At 43.3% G+C, this 7,252-nt stretch overlaps 1 pseudogene; it reads right to left on the bottom strand.

Moving 5' to 3' along the window:
• Positions 1-3,728: 3,728 nt before the first annotated feature.
• On the bottom strand, positions 3,729-7,026 carry LOC104674477 (annotated as a pseudogene).
• Positions 7,027-7,252: the final 226 nt, after the last annotated feature.

Below are 7,252 nucleotides of genomic sequence, written 5' to 3'. Positions count from 1 at the left end.
AGTTTCTGGGTGACTTTTTGTATGCTTCGTATGAAAAATGATCGTATGTAAAACTATCTCTTTTGGAAGGAACATAATCTGGACCATTCAGATACACTGAAATTCAGCTGTTTTCTACACCATCTGTGTGGGTGTAGCTAAAATATGAGATTTTAAGCTTAAAGACAACTTCTGCATGTTATTTGGAAATATTTTTTACTTCATTTCTCAACCACCCCAAAACTTAATGGGCAAATTTAAAATATGCATTTAATGCCTTAGTATTTTAGAGTGTAGCCTTCAACAAAGTCCTGTGAGCCTCACTTTAAAAAATATTATTGACTTTTTAATATAAATCTTGTGTCCCATGTCCTCGCTAATTCATTACTTCTAATAGTCCATCTGGCGATTCTTTTTAATTTTCTGCTTATATAATTGTATCATTTTTGAATTATGAAACATATTTCCTAAATTCCATCTGCTGTGTGTGCCCGGCTAACACACATCACCTCTGATCACAAGTTACTGGCCAGACTGATTACATGGCCCTACCCAGCCACAAAGAGCCATGAGAAATAATCATATCGATGCCCAGAAGATAACCAGCTCTAATGGCTATCACACATTTTACACTTAAAAACAAATTTTGCTTTTAAGAAAGGGTCTCGCTCTGTCACCCAGACTGGAGTGCAGTGGTGTGATCTTGGTTCACTGCGGCCTGGACCTCCTAGGTTCAAGCAATTCTTGTGTCTCAGCCTCCCAAGTAGTTGGGACTACAGGCGCATGCCACCACACCCAGCTAATTTTTGTATTTTCTGTAGAGACAGAGTTTTGCCATGGTGGCCAGGCTGGTGTTGATCTCCTGGGCTCAAGTGATCCACCCACCTTGGCTTCCCAAAGTGTTGGGATTCCAGGCGTGAACCACTGCTCTGGGCCCTTCTTCACACTTCTTATATCATTCTGTTTAAACAATGTTTTTCTACTTTGAGAGATAATAAATTCTATGTAACCATCATCCAGGTTAATAAATAAAATAATTCCAAGATATTAGAAGCCTCTCCTTTATGTGCCCTTCCCTCTCTCAAGGAGCTCACCACCATCCTAACTTTGGGGTTAATGAGAGCAATGCTTTTAGTTACAGTTTTACCACCAAAGCATGTATTTTTGTTTAGTTTGAGCTATTTTGAACTTATATAAGTGGCAGTATTTTAATTTGTTTCTTTCAATAAATGCAGTGTTTATAAGGTTTATCTATATTAATGAATGTAGCTATTTTTTAATGTATCTATTTTGCCAGCTGCCTGTAATCCCAGCTACTCAGGAGGCTGAGGCAGGACGGTTGCTTGAGCCCAGGAGTTCAAGACCAGCCTAGGCAATATAGTGAGACCCACTCAATCAAGTAATCAGTCAGTTATTTTTGATAAATAATACATGTATCAATTTTAATGTTAAGGTATATTTGTATTGTTTTCAGTTTTAGGTTTTTGGAAACAATGCTTCTGTAAATATTCTAGTACCTGTCTCATGGGAGTGAAGTTGCTGAATTGTAAGACGCATGCATGTTCGTCTATGCTAGATCATGTGAAATTGTTTTCAGAAGTGATTTAAAATGTGCTCCCAACACTATGAGTTCCAGCTGCTCCATATATTTACCAATGCTTGGTATTGTTGTATTTATTTATTTATTTATTTATTTATTTATTTATTTATTTGAGACGGAGTCTTGCTCTGTCGCCCAGGCTGGAGTACAGTGGTGCGATCTCAGCTCACTGCAAGCTCCGCCTCCCGGGTTCACACCATTCTCCTGCCTCAGCCTCCAGAGTAGCTGGGACTACAGGTGCCTGCCACCACGCCCGGCTAGTTTTTTGTATTTTTTAGTAGAAACGGGGTTTCACCGTGTTAGCCAGATGGTCTCGATCTCCTGACTTCGTGATCTGCCCTCCTAGGCCTCCCAAAATGCTGGGATTACAGGCTTGAGCCACCGCGCCCGGCCGGTTGTACTTTTTAATTTTTGCCAATGTGGTGGGTGTACGATAGTCTCATTTTGTTTTTGCTTTGATAACTAATGAAGTTGACCACCTTTACATATGTTTTTTGTTTATTTCTTTAGTTAGGGTATTCAGTTTATACTTACTGCCCCAGCAGAATTATTAAAATGGTCCCCGTTCATTCTCTAACACGTCTTGGTTTGGACAATACGTTGTATGGCACCCTAACCTTAGTGGGGTCCCTCCACTAACATGGAAATTTCCTTCTTGCTCATTAGTGTTTAGGATGATGTGGTCTGGCATCTCTGAGGAAAGAAAAAAAAAAATGGGATAGATACAGAGGATTGAGTAAAAACCAGATGAGAGGGAAACCAAACTCATTAACTGGGATTACTCAGTCTGACTCAGGATGACCATTTCCAAAATAATGTGATGGAGCCTTCAAATGGGTACAAAGCAGATGGGTTTGAGCAACATAATCCAGCAGTAAAAGTGAAAGAATTTGTTTACCGATTTCTCAGAAATGACTCAAGGCACGATCATGATTTGAAAGCTGGTCACAGTGTCTACTGCAACCACTCCCCTTTCAGTCTGTAACAAATCTCTTAAAAACTGACATGTGAAACCAATTGTATGTTTCTTACCTTGAGATCATTTTGTGAAGTTTCTTACTCTATTTTTAAAAATGTGTTTGTTAGATTTTATTTTCTAAGTAATACTGATTAAAAATATTTATACATCTACTTTTAAGTCCACAGTTTAGCACTTTTATTTGTATGGCTTTAAAAGTTATAGCACAGGGTCTTTAAGAATTGGGGGAAAAGATTCCATTCAAAACAAAGCCTGATAATTATAGACATGTTTTTCTCTGTACTTTATTTTAAATACATTAATTTTTAAATAATGCTCATCTTTTTTTCCATCTGGTGGTAAAATACTAGTGCAACTTTCATCAGAATAAAGTTTACCACAGATGTCAATGAATTTTCCCAATTGAAAATTGCCCTTCAGCTGCCACTAAACAAAATTTCTCAACCTAAGTGAAAAGAACTGTTGGTTGTCATTATAAGCAAAAATACAAAGTATCATAGCATTGTCTACATTGCTCCTTACAGTACAAACTTTGAAAGAACCAGAGATGCTTTATAGGAGTTTAGTCGGTTTTGAAAAGGCACATGGGTATGTGTGTGTATGTGTGTTTTAATATTCTAGAAATTTCCCCACCACAACTCTTCTGTTGCAGAGACGCTTTGGTGACTACCGGGCTAGACAAGAACATTTATTCAGACTAAAGAAAGCCAGAAGCCAAAATTCAGCCATACAGTAACAATGTACTTTTCATCATGCAGCCTTGTATTTCCTATATATTCGATTTTCTACCATACATTAGAATACATAAACTTTTATTCTAATAATTTAAGTTTGATTTCACAATATGGAAAAAATTTGAGGAAGAACATGACCTGGGAAAGAGAATAGGGAGAACTTTTACCACAATGAATATAGTTACATTCGTACCCCTCTATGTGATAAGAATATAACCCATTTAAGTTATGGAAAAGATCCCTTCAGTTATGGAAAAGATCCCTCTGCTGTGGCATTAAGTTGGGGGAGGGGAATCGATCTGTTTCAACCGAAACAGAAACAACAGGAAATAGCTTAACTTTGGTCCACTTGTCTGTTAGCTTAAGGACAGTCATACTGCCCATAATCAGTTAAAAAACCCAACAAGTATATTTAAAAATATATTCATTTGTAATTTCATTCTAAAACCGGCATAACTGTTCTATCCTCATTCTCTGCCTTTTCAGCTTCAGAATGTGCTGTGGGCATGGTCTCTAATCCTCAGCATCTTCGTGATCTTCCCTGGCAGCCTCATCAGCATCTGCTTGGCGAGGCTCTGTCTCCTCTTGGGTCGTGATTTCTGGGGTCATGTGGACCAAGCCTGCTTCTGGAAGTTCGCTTTGTACTTCCACTGGCATCTGATTTACCCATTCCACATGCAGCTCCTCTCCGTGTACTCCAGTACCCTCTTCAGGCTGAATTCAGCCCAGTGAATTCAACCCGCTTGGGCCTGCTCTGGAAGCTCACTTGTGTGTGTCGGGCACCTGGCTGTCCTGGCATGGATTTGGGTGGATGTGTTCCGCGGTCACTTGTGCTGAACCCACCTGGACCTGAAACAGTAGGAGCACATGCACCTTCCCAGCTTGTTCTGTAATATCATTGATGTCACAGGTTCAGCTTGTACACATGTTTCTACTGAAAGAACTTCTTCCATTACTAGATGCTCTGAAATATTGTATCACTGAGATGCCCCCTTAATTTATTTCCTTGCATAAACCACAAGTCGCATAAAGTATAATGGTTGGGTTTATCTCTAGTATGTATTAACAAGTGATGTTTGAACTGGTCCCAGCTGTTAAACACGCTGTTGCAGACCTGGCATTCATAGAGCTTCTTTCTTTATTTTTTTGCCCCTACTCGTTTGGCATGCAGTGAGGTGACATTTGAGGGGCTGTTTCTAGCAAATGTTCATGACAATTTGGATATTCAAAAGGTTTTTCACCTGTATGTTTTCAAAGATGTTCTTTAAAATGTCCGAAATGGTCAAACTGTTTCTCACAGTACTGACATACATGAACTTTTCCCCCAGTTCTTTGCTTCTTACTGCCTCCACGTTCTTCAAGGTGGGTCACAATTCAAGTGCTGTTTCCATGCGCTCTCCTGAAGATACCTTTTACTGCATATTTCACAGTTGAAACTCTCAGTGAAGTGTGATTTCACGTGTTCCTGTTTGCTTGTGGGGTCAGATGCACAGCTGACGTCTTCTTTAATCTGCCCTTTTCTGTCACCTTGGTGGTACTGAAACAGGAAAAGCTCCCTTATCCCCCTCACAGGGTGTGTGATGGGGGCGTGGCTAGCTTCTTCGGTACCTGCGGGGCAAACACCTAGCGGGGCAGGTTGTGGTCGTGGGCTCCAACCCCACGGCAGTGTCTCGGAGTAAATGTTTCCAGCTCCTGAAGCCCCAGTGGGCGTGTGTTACAGGTGCTCTTTTAATTTTGCTGTCTGTAGGCGGCTTGTGTCAATCAGCTCAATTAGACCCTCTGCCTTATCACAAGGACAGAAGGCTTTCTGTAGCCCAAGGTTCTTGCCCTAGTGTACGGATCACATGTGGGCTTGGAGTATGAGTGCAAGGTTTTATTGAATGGTGGAAGTAGATCTCAGCCCATGGATGGGGAGCCAAAAGGAGGATAGAGTGGGAAGGTGGTTTTTCCCTTAGAGTCAGGCCGCTCAGCGGTCACACTGTTCTCCTACCGCCCCTGCCAAATTCCCCAGGGCGTCCGCGTTCTGCCGGTTGGGTTGATGGCCTGCCAGCTCTGCGGGTGCCTGTTCCTGTGCTCTTCCGCTCCCCTGCTCCGCTCCATGTCCAGCCGCCTGCGTGCACTTCTGCCGCTGTGTTCCTCTCCACATCTCATTGCTTGTGTCTGTGCCTGCTAGGGTCTGGGGGTTTTTATAGGCCCAGGATGAGGGTGTGGCAGTCCAGGGTAGTCTTGGAAAAGGCAACATAATGGCTCTTCATAATGGCCAGAAACAGAACGTAGTGGCATTGTAACCCCTATCAGAGATAATCATGAAAGAAAATGGAGTAGGAAAATACTCCCATGGGGTAGGACTTGAAGCATTATGGCCCGTTGTCTTATTGTCTACTGTTTGTTGAAGGTGAGATCATCTGGCATAAGACTCCTTGCTGATTTATGAACAATACATGAGGAGAGGATTCATACTGATTTATAGGTAGAGCCTAATGGTTTGGTCACATAACCAGGGACTCACAAGCCATCAGATTAGAGGACAGGTGACAATGAGATTTAGGAAACAGATTTTGAAAATTTCTCTCTTTTTTTTTTTTTTTTTGAGATGGAGTCTCTGTCACCCAGGCTGGAGTGCAGTGGCGCGATCTCGGCTCACTGCAAGCTCCTCCTCCCGGGTTCATGCCATTCTCCTGCCTCAGCCTCCAGAGTAGCTGGGACTACAGGCGCCCGCCACCACGCCTGGCTAATTTTTTTTGTAATTTTAGTAGAGACGGGGTTTCACGGTGTTAGCCAGGATGGTCTCGATCTCCTGACCTCGTGATCCACCCACCTCAGCCTCCCAAAGTGCTGGGATTACAGGCGTGAGTCACCGCGCCTGGCCTAAATTTTGTATTTTTTAGTAGAGACGGGGTCTCACCATGTTGGCCAGGCCAGTCCTGAACTCCTGACCTCAGGTGATCTGCCCGCCTCGGCCTCCCAAAGTGCTGGGATTACAGGTGTGGGCCTCTGCACCCAGCCTGAAGTTTTCTTTGTTTCTGACTTCAAGGGCTTTGATGGCTTCTAGCATTTGTAGACGTTCTGCTGCTTTCCATACATCACTGGCTGCTGCTCCTCCTTGTATCATTAATTTTGCTGTACATGTGAACTCAATTAAATGGCAAAAGGCCGTTTTACTAACACCTTCTATCTCCACCAAAGGTTCTTGGGTAAACTCCAGAAAGAATTTGTAGAAGGCGGCGGGGCCAGGTGGCTCATGCCTATAATCCCTTTGGAAAGGATTACAGTAATCCCTGTAAACACTTTGGGAGGCCGAGGTGGGCAGATCACCTGAGGTCAGGAGTTCGAGACCAGCCTTGCCAACTTGGCAAAACCCTGTCTCCACTAAAAATACAAAAATTAGTCGGGTGTGGTGGTGGGTGCCTGTAGTCCCAGCTACGTGGGAGGCTGAGGCAGGAGAATCACTTGAACCTGGGAGGCAGAGGTTGCAGTGAACCAGGATTGGGTCACTGCACTCCAGCCTGGGCGACAAAGTGTGACTCCATCTCAAAATAATAATAATAATAATAATTTGTGGAACTTACTGCAAGCAGCCAAAACAGCCTTGTGAGCCTTCAGATGGTGTCCGTCTACAATCAGGGTGATGTCAGTAAAGCAGTCCTGCCCTCATGTTCATTCAGTTGGTCGAGGATCATGTTTTGACATTCACGGAACTCCTGTAGGCATTCCATCGTCTCTTCAGCCTCCATGGCTGCTGGCTTGCTCTGCCTTATGCTCTGCCCTCGTTCCTCTCTGTCCCTCAGAGCCTCTGGTTTTGTGCTTTCTCCTTCCAGGGCATAATGTGCCCCACAGCTTTCCCTATCCCTAACCCATGGCTCTCCCTCCATTTCCCCCACAAAAGCCGAGTGCTCCCTCTGCTCGGGCCCCGCTGGTGCACGTGCGCTCAGTTGGACACACAGGTGGCTGTGGCCTCTT

This window comes from Rhinopithecus roxellana, chromosome 6 (genome assembly GCF_007565055.1).
Source record: "Rhinopithecus roxellana isolate Shanxi Qingling chromosome 6, ASM756505v1, whole genome shotgun sequence".
Taxonomy (NCBI): Eukaryota; Metazoa; Chordata; class Mammalia; order Primates; family Cercopithecidae; genus Rhinopithecus; species Rhinopithecus roxellana.
This window is presented reverse-complemented; position numbering and strand designations above follow the sequence as displayed.